At 42.9% G+C, this 12,264-nt stretch overlaps 1 protein-coding gene across 3 annotated transcripts in view; it reads left to right on the top strand.

The window, feature by feature from the left end:
* LRRC71 (leucine rich repeat containing 71) overlaps positions 1-12,264 on the top strand; it is a 1,520,862-nt gene that overhangs the window by 620,568 nt on the left and 888,030 nt on the right. The gene's annotated exons all lie outside the window — the stretch shown is intronic.

Raw genomic sequence — 12,264 nt, 5'->3', positions numbered from 1 at the left:
AACTCTAACTTCACGGTTTTACTTTGCCTTCCTCTCTTGTTATGTTCTGATAAAAGTGTTGGGATCTGTTTCAACTTGTTCTCTGCTCTTCTCTCCCTTTTTAAAACGAATTATTAGAGTGCCATCTACGTTAAGCGCTCACCGCTGTCTGAAAATAAGTGGGGCTTTACTTAAGACTTGTCTAATATTCTTTTAAGGGAGTGTATATGTTTTAGTGACCGTGTTTTTGAATTGCTTACTATTAGTGCCAATGTGTTTTTCTAGATGTGGTTTTAAATAAATAATTATATCTCTTTTACACCAAGCCCTGGTCAGTGTTTACTTGTTCTACTGTGTTCTCTTGACCTATTGTGAATACGCTGTATACTGCCTAACTCTTCTTGAGGGAAGTCTGACTGCTCAGCCACAGCTACCAAGTGAATCTGTGTGGTACAGACTGCTACCAAGTGGGTTTACTGCCAAACACCAGTAGTCCTAAATCTTTTGCAGTGGTCCCAGAGGGAACTGCACAGGTTTCTGCCTAACACATGCGTCTACGATATATGCCAGAATTGCCCAACAAAACATTTGTTCATGCTGTTTCTACCCAAATATATTCCAGCACTGCCGCTGTGAAGCACATGCTGTCTCGTTCCATAATTTTTGCCCTCGTGGTCCCTTAAAACACCTTCATGCTGTACATGCCCAAATATATACTATCATTGCCACTGCAAGAACACTGTCATGATTGGGCCCACAGTATATGCTAGCACTACCACTCTAAATGACAGGTTCATGAGGTCTGTGTCCACATGATATACCCCCAAAACACGTTGTATTGCTGTGTGCAACCAATTAAATGGCAGTACTAGTATCACTCTAAACCTCATGATGGTATCCACAATATAGTCTGCTTAATATGATTAAATGAAAGAAGCTGAAATGAGTTGTGCCGAGCACACGCACATTAATTTGTAAATAAGCCTTGGAACTCTCCTCAAGCAACATTTCCAGGGGAATGCAGCAAGCCAGGCCTTAGTCCTCAATATCTTTAAATAAGTGCCTTAAGATTTTTAAGAGATGCTAAACGGAGCAAAAGCCCCACCCTCTTCAAACCGACGCCGCCTCAAGTAACGTCATCATGTTTTAAACTATGTAAATGGGATTCTGGATGAAATATGTCTTTTCAGATTCAGCATACTTGGAAGCTGTGCCTGTTTGATCCCAAGCCAGTTCTGGCTACCAAGGGGCATAAAATTGGCTTACAAATGCCCATAATTCTATCAATTTCCTCAAGACCATGGTTTATTTGCCATGCTGATGAAGAATGATATTCTCTGAGAAATGCTATATTTTTTGTTTAAACACTCTTTTGGTTTTGGGTCAAATATATTTCATATCTGTTCACGATGTATGAATGCAGGGATTGACACTGGTAATTTAAAATGCAGAGGTTGACTTGCTATCAGTTTTCTCCCGCATTTCTTGTGCATTCACTTAATTTATTGTCCTTGGTCTTTGGCAAATTTTATGAAGTGAAGTTAGTATGATATTAGAGGAATACAAAAATGATATAAACATGTCACTGGAAGATCTTTTAGGCTCGCTGCCAGGGGTATAATATCCTTTTTGTTTGTGCATTGCTACGTAATATATATACCTCGGTACAGAATTCATTATTTTAATAGGTTAGAATGCTCAATTCTTTATGCCCATGAAATAATAACCTATAATTTAGCTAGCTCAAGTTTTTCTAAAGCATTTCTACCTTGTGGTTTGTTCTAGTTGTTTTCCCATATGTTATGTTATGTTGATTTATAGCACGCACCTCTACCACCCAGGTGCAGTCTCCAGGCGTTCACGTGCTTCTGCAAGAAAGAGGATGGGGTTGGTTAGTGAGGGTAGCGTGAAATGACAGGTCCAGAACCAGAAGAAACTGGCATCTGTCTGTGTTGGCTTGCAGATGGTTGATTGCTTGCACTGGCTTGTTGTATCTGTATGGGTAAGGCCCAATGCCTGGATTGTTTTCTAAGTGAATGCTTCTTATGTTGGGTTTGTCTGTGTGTTTTATGTTTAGATTGGCTTCTTTTTAAGGTTGTTGTTGTGCGGAGAGGCTTTTTTCTATCCGTACGGGTAAGGCTCAATGCCTGGGTTGTTTTCTATGTTAATGCTGTTATGTTGTGCGCGTCTGTGTGTTTTATGTGTAGATTTGCTGACATATATGGTTGTCCACAATGGCATGTTGTCTCCATATGGATAGTGTCAGGGATTGTTTGTTGTATGCAAGTCTTGTTTATGTTGGGTGGGTGTTTGTGTATGGCTAGCCCAGTCGGCATGTATAGTACTTGGGTGGTGTGCTGGATGGGAGCGGAATGGTTAGTACATTGGCTACCCTCCAAGTGCTTCTAGGTGATTATTCTCCACAAATCTATCTAATGTGACACTTAGCTAATCTTTAACATCTAGTGAATTGCTACATGCAGAATATTGCTATCTTACATAATGAGGCTAAGTGCAGGATATGGCTACCTTACATACATTTGGCTAAATGCGAGATATGGCTGACTAACACAAATGGGATAAAAGCAAGGTAAAGCGACCTTACACAATTTGGCTAAATGCGAGATAGGGCTGACTAGCACGAATGGGCTTAATCATAATTAATAATAAGAGTGCTGGGGTTTTAATGGAGTACAATAATGGATGTACTCCCCGCTGTGGGGAATCCTGCAGATCCCACACCAAAACCCTGCCTAAAGTCTCCTCCCAGGTGGCCAGGAGAGGGCAGACATTTCCTGATCCCAATCCTGGGGGTGGTGTACTGCGGGAGGATCACCTTGGTGGAGACAAGGCCCAAGGTAGAGAGGAGAGTCCATGGGATGAGGCACAGTATTTTTCCTCTGAGAGAGATACTCTTGCCACTAGGTCAGAGAAGGTTTTGGCTTATTACCACTTTAATATATCCCAACCTCCTAGTAAGACTAAAATGGTAAGCTCCAAGGTTGTAATTCCCCCAACCTATTATATCAACAGAACAGGACTTATGTATCCCTGAAAATGAACATAAGCCTCAATGCCAAGGGTACATCAAAAGGAATGAAGTGTTACCTTTTCTATGCCGTCTACTCCTAATAAGACTAAAACTCACAAAATATTAAGGGAATTACAACCACCATTAAAAATATTTTAAAAAGTGGAAAAACCTCATTTTCTACGTGTCCCAGAATCCCCCATGGACGGTGACGAAGAAACGGGCTGAGGAAGCATGCAGAAGTAAAGGACAGACAAGTAGGACTAACACCCCTTGCCTGGGTAAGGCAGTCAACATTAAGGGCCTGCACCTGAAGTTATTGCCCCACCTGAGAGGCATAACTGACTTCAGCAGGAAGGAGCCATAGGAAGGATCTGGAAGGTTTTCCTTACTAGCGGAAGGAGAAGAGCCTGAGTTTGGCAGTACACGAGTAAGTGTGACCACCTAATGGATGATGTGATGAGAGAAGAGAAGATTTCACCTGCAGGTTCTGAGTTGGTCCTGTGTTCACAAACCATGTCTGGCTGTGGCTGCACTGCAAGAGACTTAGAGAAGTTAATGGTTTCAAAAAGACAGTGTCCACAATTGACCGAAGCTCCCGTCCCCTGCACGCCCTTGTTTCTGGTAGCTGCAACTCAGTAGAGGAATTTGTAGTGATGTAATTTCTGTCTGTAGTTATAGTTCTGATACTAGATACAGTTAGCGTTTCTTATATTTTTACGAATAAACAGTGATTTAACAAATAATATTTTTAATCAAAGATTTATACAACAATACATATAGCTCAGAGCGTTTTGGGAAAATATACATCCCTTCATCACGAGTAAATAAGTGTTCAATTCAATAAATTAAGTGATGATTCTTCAAACTCCAAAACAATCTACAATATAAACAAAAAGTTAGTATCAGTCGGTTGTGCAGTACATTCTATATTTGAACATTTTCAATGAGGTAGGTAATAGCTTCAAAATTAACCTATATGTCAGAATGTTCCAAAGACGAATATGCATCTGTTGCGCGAGTTCCACTTTGGGCCAGTCTATTCTTGCAGAATTGCTGGGTCTGTTTAGTTGGAATAAATACCTCATATGTAGAGAAGTGTGAGAAACCTGGAGGTGTCTCCCTAGCTAGTGCCCAGGGATCTGTCGTCCAGGTAGCCAGGACATGGCCATCTCTATTGGATCCAGTTTCTGGGGGTGGAGACACAGTATCCCCCTTCCTTTTGCACCTTTTCCCCATCCTCTCACGGAGGACATTCCAAACCACTGCCCACCCCTTCTAACTATAACAATTTCGCACAACACAAAGGACAACGGACTAACACGAGAGCCGTTTACCTGACATGTCCCAATACAAGGGTCAGGCAAAGTCAGGCAATTGATCAGAATCACACACACCCGACGGCCCTTTCCCTTCCCCACAGAGATAAAAGGTAGAGCCAGAGAGCACAGTATGAACGAGGCGGGCATGGCAGACAGCACGACGAGACGGCTACCACGTGGCAGTTCAAGAGCAGGAGAAAGGCGGAAGGTATCGAGAGGGTGCCGAGGAGAAAAGTGACCTTGCCCTTTTCGTCCCAGATTTGCAGAGCCTTTGTGGAAGAAAGCCTAAGACCGCAAACAAGTGTCTTGTGGCAAATGTCAGCAGTACACGGGGCAAGCCTATGGCAATAGGCAGGAGCGAGGGAATCTCCTGCGCCTGGGGTACCGGCCTTGACTCCAAAGAAGCAAACAGCCAAGCGGTTCTTCACACCCGGTGAGTTGAGGGGAGAACCGATAAGAACTGGACTGTGATGATTGAGAATCGCAAAGCGGCAAGGTTAAAAACAAAGCTAATGAACTTTGAATGAACTGTTAAAAGTGTGAAGGGGAGACCAGCTGTCTGCAGAGGGAAAGCAACACCATGTGTGTGCTAACTTGAGATACTCTGGTCGAGCCCCATTTGAGAGAAACTACAAGTACCAGAAGGCCGTAGGAGGGCCAGCGAAAAAGTCAGTGGTCATACAGAGGGTCAAGCAAAATCCCTGTACAATTGAAAGACTTTGATCTACAAGCAGTGTGAGGAAAAGGGAAGTGAACACCACAGTAAAAGTGAACATTGAGAAACAAGGGAAAAGAAATCCCACAAAAGACAAGAGGGGTCCGGGCCCGGCCGAGGGAGATCCTGGACATGGTACCTTAGTCAATAGACCTATCAAAGATACTTGAAGACACCAACAGAAAACTTGATTCCTACAAAAAGAACCAGAACAAAGGAAAATTAGAAAATTTAGGCGAGATACTTAGGATTATTCACAGGACATAGTATTCACCTAGCAAGACTTCTATCATCAGAACCAAACCACAACAACCCAATAGACAACCATTTCAACCAAGACAACCCAGCAATCCTGTGACAGAAACAGATCGATCCAGTGACAGCTCAGGGAGCAGTCGGACACTTCCCTTAAACTTGCCAGCAATAGATTGTAGAGACACCGACCTTCCAGCACCCACTGGGCCAACTACATCATCCTCCAATGCACCTATTTTTTTAGGCGGAGATAAACAAGGAGGGAACACAGGAAAGCTGAGGACCAAAAAGAAGCCAGCAAATTAGTGATTAATATTTTCAATCGAAAATGTTCCAAACAAGAATTAGACCTACTTGCTCTAGGTCTCTATTTTGTACCCACTAACAACACCACTCAATTTGAAGAAGACGTGAACATTTTCAAACTGATTAGGAAAATGTGATTAAAGCTATTTTTTGACTCAACACCACCATTAGCAGACAGATCAAGGACATTCGATTATCTAGAAATGAAATCCAAGAGCACTTTTGATCCTAAAGTCCGCAACTCAGCTCTTGAACTTTTTGAGAATTCCATGTTGAAGGAATTGAGGCTAATAAAATATTCAGATCTGAGAGCACAACATTTTTTTAAAAAATGTGTATTTATATAGTGCAATACAAGAATATACAAGTAACAATCAAATCAGTCAAATAAATTGCAAACAAACAACATTACAACCAAAGAATACTGATACTAAATGAAAAGAAAAAAAAAACACTAATACATGTTCAAAAACACATCCCAGATCTTAGCATGCAAGTGTACTTTCCCCTGCTTCCTATAAATCAACTTTTCAACAGCTGCCAAAGAGACCATCTCATCAACCCAAACATCAGAGTCAGGAGGAACTCGGGATTTCCACCCTCTCAAGATCAGTTTCTTGGCAATTGACACACCCCTAAACAAGAACTTTCTCTCAGATATGGACAAATCTTCAAGTAAGACACCACTACCCAAAACCATCGTCTTGAAATCCAAGTCGATACTGCAATCCAGGACCCGTAAACACATAGTACAAACCTCCTGCCAAAAACCTCTGACCCGGACACAATCCCACAGCAAATGTTCAAGAGTGTCAGTCTCCACATCACAACACCAACACACATCTGAGTCAGACATACCTCTAGCTTTGAGTCTTTCCGGGGACCAATAAACCCGGTTGAGAATTTTTATTTGCCTAGAACGCTCATACAAATTGATAGAGCAAAGCTTAACATTCGCACAAATCTCTAGTCAATAATCCGTGGTGACCTCGCATCCCAGCCTTCTACTCCATCCATCCAGCAGACCAATGTTTTCTTTGTAGTTAGCAAAAATCTGGCGATACACCTTACCCGCAACAGGCTGACAGTGCGCCACAAAAAACTCCAAACTCACAGAATCATTCCCGTCAATCTCACCAATGCATCTCTTTAATTTTCTGTAATCCGCTACTGAAAGATTTTGAATAGTGAAATTCGTGCGCAACACATCAAAATCAACCCACTTCCCATCTCTGTAAACATCACCAATCCAATGAACGCCACCAACAAACCATTCCGGCCACAAAAAAGTTTGGCCGCCCTCCGTAATCTCTTTATTCAGCCAAATCGATGCCGAAGGAGATTTCAAAGCAACTGAGCCACATATATCATGAAAATCTTTCCACACACTTCTCAAAAATTCAGTCAAAAGAGACCTCCTACCACGTTTGCAAACTGTCGTAAGTAGAGCCCGCGGGGCAAGAGGACCCAAAGAGCTCGCCTCCGCCACAGCCCAAGCACTCGGAGAATCAACCAGAAAAGGAAGCAAAAACTGACAAGAGAAGGCAAGATGATATGCCCTAAAATTGGGGACCCCAATTCCCGCGCCCTCTCAACGGGGAACTGAAGTTTCCACAATTTCAATTTAGGAGGCTTCCCGTCCCAAATGAAGGATTGAAGAGTCGTATCAATCAATTTCCAGTAACATGCATTGATCTTCAAAGGGAGCATGCTCAAAACATAGTTGATTTTCGGAGCCGCAACCATCGTCAAGGCATTCACCTTGCCCCCTAATGATAAACGCAAAACTGACCACCTCTGCGTAGATACCTTCAGCTCACGACAGATCTCACTCAAGTTCACCTCCACCATATCACTCACCACTGGGATCAGCCAAATCCCCAAGTATTTCATTTTGTGTAGACACCATTGAAAACCATAACCAGTCACCATCGACCTAGCACAACTCCCCATGATTGGTAAGACCTCAGACTTAAACCAGTTTATATTATATACGGCCACCGTGTGAAAACGATCCAAGATGTTAATCAAAGATGGCAAAGAAGTCTCCAAATCCCGTAAAACTAGCAAAAGGTCATTTGCAGAAAACTATACCTTCTGCTCAACTCCATGGTAAAAACGCACCTTTCAAGCACAAATCTTCCCGCAAAGCAATAGCGAACGGTTCAATGGCTAGAACAAAAAGTAAGGGTGAAAGCGGACATCCCTGTCTGGTGCCTCTCCAAAGACTGAAAACACTACACAACAAGCCATTCGTTCTAACATTTGCCTTGGGACAAGCATACAAAAGGGAGACTCAGGAAATTAACTCATCACCCAAATTCATTGCTCTCAGCACTGTAAACATATATCGCCAATTGTTACACATTATCAGCGTTGGTCATTGTGGAAAAGAAGGAGATTAGGAAGAACAGCACAAAGTGTTATAACGCAGGCTCCCAAAGTGACGGTTCCTTGTGAGGAAGACCGCGGTCTAGTTGTTCCACGCACATCTTACGTTCCTGCGTCTACTCACGTGACTCCTGATAAGGAAGGAAGTGCTAGTAGCACACGCGTCGCTACTGTTCATACAGACGCTCCGTAAGTTCGCCACTAGGATTCCTTCTTCCGACATTGCTAGCTTGCCTTCTCCTTTAAAATCTAATCTTTACTCTTGTCTTTCCGCCTCTCATACATACAGCTAACTCTCTGGCCGTATCCAGTTTCCACCATAGATTTCCAGTTAGGAGTTCCGCCAGTGTCTGTAAATCCCTTAAACTCAGAGTCCTCTTTAGGTAATTCTATCTTCCCATTACTAACATTCATACCTTTTCTATTCCGTTCATTCAGCACCACAGTTCTATGGCTTCCTGCCATTCGGATACTCCCAAGAACGTCCTCATCCCATTGAGAATTACATTCTGAAAATCACGTACATTTCCCTTCTATATCCATCTCTTGTTCTTTCACTTCTTACTACCTGGCATTTACCTGTTCTATATTGTTCCCCTGAAAGGTTTCCAATCCTCTTCGCACTCCAGCTCGCCTAGAGGGACCGTCCAAGCTTCTACTCACCGTTCCGAAGAGCCATCTCAATTCAGGGTTTTATTCCCCAGGAGGGTTTCCCTGAGGATTCTGCCTCCCTCCTCTCTGAATTTCTATCCGGGGAGTGAGAGAGAGCAGGACCTCCACGGAGGATTCCTAAATGTCTGCCTGTTGCCTCCAGTGCAAGTCTCTGTGTGCCCAGGTTAGTGAAAATGTAAGTCTTTGATTTTCCTCAATTAACAGATAGCAACGCCAGTGGTATCGTTACCGGGGAAGACGGCAATTAGCTATGGAATAACAGATGCAACAACTCATGGCTGCAATGCAGTCCATGTCGCTAGAGATGCAGACTCTAAGACAAGACAATGCACATTTAAAACAGCAGATAGATCGTGCCTTTTCTGAAACTCCACCGTCAACTTTTCACACGGAAAGGTTTGACGGGAACCCGCTTAAGCTGAAAGAGTTTCTGGAAAGCTGTACTATTCAGTTTACGTTTAAGCCATGATTCATTCCCACAGAGAAAGATAAGGTGGGATTTGTGATCTCCCATTTATCGGGTCCAGCATTAGCATGGGCTACCTCTTTGGTCACGTCAGGAAATGTTATTCTTGATTCCTATCCTGCTTTCATAAACAGTCTGAAAACCATGTTTGGCAGAGAAGAAATTTCGGTATCTTTACAAGAAAGACTACTAGATTTGAGACAGGGATCTAAGGATCTTATCTCTTATATCACACTCTTTAAACAATTGTCCTCTGAGACGGGTTGGCCGGATGATGGTCTGATCACTTTATTTAGGAGAGGACTATCTGAAGAGCTCAAGGACGAAGTCTCAAAGATTCCTAGACCAACAAATTTGGCAAAAATGATCTCAATTACCATGCAGATAGATTACCGGGTGCAAGAACGCCATCAGGAAAGGAAGAAGAGTAAGAGTCCTTGAGCTAATTTGGAGTTTCTTCCCGGAAACACTAAACCTATTTCTACGGAAGAGCCCATGCAGATTGGGACCATGAAAGGTCCTTTATCAAGCACAGAAAGGGAGAGGAGAAAGAATTTAGGACTGTATATGTATTGCGGATCATCTGTACACATTCTAAGAGACTGTCCTTTAGAACCACCTCGTAGGAAGCAATCCCAGGTTTCGGGAAACGCCAAATCCCTACCGTAGGAGGAACCACGGTAGGAGTGTTTAGACAGGGTTCCCCTAATAACAACGAATTTTCCTCTGAACCTGGGGTGGTTGACCAACCCATGGTCGTGATTTTTTTGACAATAACCCTCCCTAATTCTATCCTAAAGAATGTACCTGCGCTCATCAATTGTGGGGTGGGGGGAACTTCTTGGATGATGAATGGGCATCCAGTAAAGGAATCCCTAGAGTTGCCAAACCATTGGTAACTCCTATTCAAGGTGTAGACGGAACTCCTTTGAGTTCGGGTCCCATTCGAGAACAGACTGTACCTTTAAATGTTCAGGTTAAGACTCACCAGGAAACCATGGAATTCGACCTTATCAGAACTGTACATTTCCCCGTAATCTTGGGATTACCATGGTTGAGATTACATAATCCTTTCATCAATTGGTCAGAAAGTACTCTCTTTTTGGGTTCCGAATACTGCACCTCTCATTGTCTGTCCAGTTCTTCAGTTGGAGTACATATCCCGTCGGAAATGGAAAGTTGCCAGAAAGTTCCATCTATTAGCCACATCAGTAGGATTCCTGAATGCCATCAGCTCTATCATTCAGTTTTCTCCACTCCCAAATTTCCCACTCTTCCATCACATCGTAGAGACGACTGCCACATCGATCTAATGCCCGATCAGCCAATCCCATTCGGGCGCAAGCATGTGCTTTCCCAGAAGGAAAAAGCAGCTCTGAAGGAGTACCTTCAGCAAAATATCCAAAATGGTCTAATTTCTGAATCCACTTCTCCGGCTGGAGCTTCATTGTTCTTTATTCCAAAAAAAGATTCGGAAGAATTACGACCCTGCATAGATTATCACGGCTTAAACAGGATTACTCTTCCAGACAAGTATCCCATGCCGTTGATTCCTGATATCCTGGAGGCTGTTCGAGGAGCCTCATTCTATACTTAGCTGGACCTCAGAGGAGCTTATCATCTTATTAGAATTACCCCTGGGGATGAGTGGAAAACAGCTTTTCGAACTCCTTTCGGACACTACCAGTATCATGTTATGCCTTTTGGACTGGTCAACACACCGGCAATCTTTCAAAGATTTATGGACCATCTTTTCGCAGATATCCTTCTTCACTTTGTCATCATATATCTCGATGATATTTTTATCTTTTCTAAGGACAAGGAAGAACACATCCATCATGTCAATCTCGTGTTAGCTCGCCTTCAAGAGAACCAGCTTTACTGCAAGCCAGAAAAATGCGAATTCCATCAAGGTCAAGTAACATATTTAGGGTTTGTCCTCTCTCCACAAGGGATTTCAATGGATCCTAGAAAGGTATCATCTGTTTTGGATTGGCCTCCTCCATCGTCCATCAAAGAAATCCAGAGATATCTGGGTTTCACAAACCTCTATCGCATATTTATCCCCTGTTTCTCTGAAACTGTTCGACCCATCAAGAGGCTCCTAAAGAAAGGGGTTATCTTCGATTGGGATGAAGAGGCACAGAAAGCCTTTGAAAGGCTAAAACACCTTTTTATTTCAGCTGAGGTACTGTCTACCCTGGATCAAGATCGACCTTTTATTGTGGAGACAGATGCGTCACATCATGCATTGGGAGCGGTTTTACTGCAAAGGGACGAACAGGGAGATGAGAAACCAGTAGACGTTTAATCAGTCAGAAGAGAACTATTTGGTTATTGAAAAGGAATTATTGGCTATTAAAAGAGCCTTTGAAGAGTGGAGGCATTTGCTATTGGGAACAAGATACCCATTCGAAGTACGCACGGATCACCAGAATCTCAAAGTACTACAGCAAGCACATACTACCAACAGCAGACAAGCGAGATGGGCCCATTTTTTCTTACCTTTCAGAATTGAGTTTACATACCTCCCGGGAAACAGAAACCTCCGTGCAGATGCCCTTTCACGTAAAGATTTCTCTCCTCATCGATTCACTCCAGAACCTTTATTTGCTAAAGCTAGATTTGTTGCAATGACAACCAACTTTCTTCAGGAGCTGAAAGTGGCAACGTCACAGAACCGACAGGCATGTGAAGAAATAGCGAGCCAATATCCGCTTAAATTGACCCAAGGCTGTTACTTTCATAAAGCTCAAGTCCTGATTCCTTCAGCTCCTTTACAAAAGGAGGAACTAAAGATGTGCCATGACTCTAAAGCGGCTGGTCGTCGTGGCTATCGAAACACCTTGGAACTCATCTCTAGACATTTCTGGTAGCCTACAGTAAGATCTGACGTCCGTGATTATGTTTCCGCCTGTGTGGTGTGTCAACAGTCCAAGACTCCTCGTGTTCCATGTTACGGCTTACTATCCCGTATGCCTATCCCGGATCAACCTTGGAAATTTATTTCTACGGATTTTATTGTTGATCTTCCTATTTCATCCCAACACAACACTATTATGGTAACCATCGACTACCTTACTAAATTGGCCCACTTTACTCCTCTCACCAAGATTCCTGGTGCAGA

This window comes from Ambystoma mexicanum, chromosome 1p (assembly GCF_040938575.1).
Source record: "Ambystoma mexicanum isolate Mex_15411 chromosome 1p, UKY_AmexF1_1, whole genome shotgun sequence".
NCBI lineage: Eukaryota > Metazoa > Chordata > Amphibia > Caudata > Ambystomatidae > Ambystoma > Ambystoma mexicanum.
The sequence above is the reverse complement of the archived record's forward strand: the minus strand, read 5'-3'. Positions and strand labels throughout refer to the sequence as shown.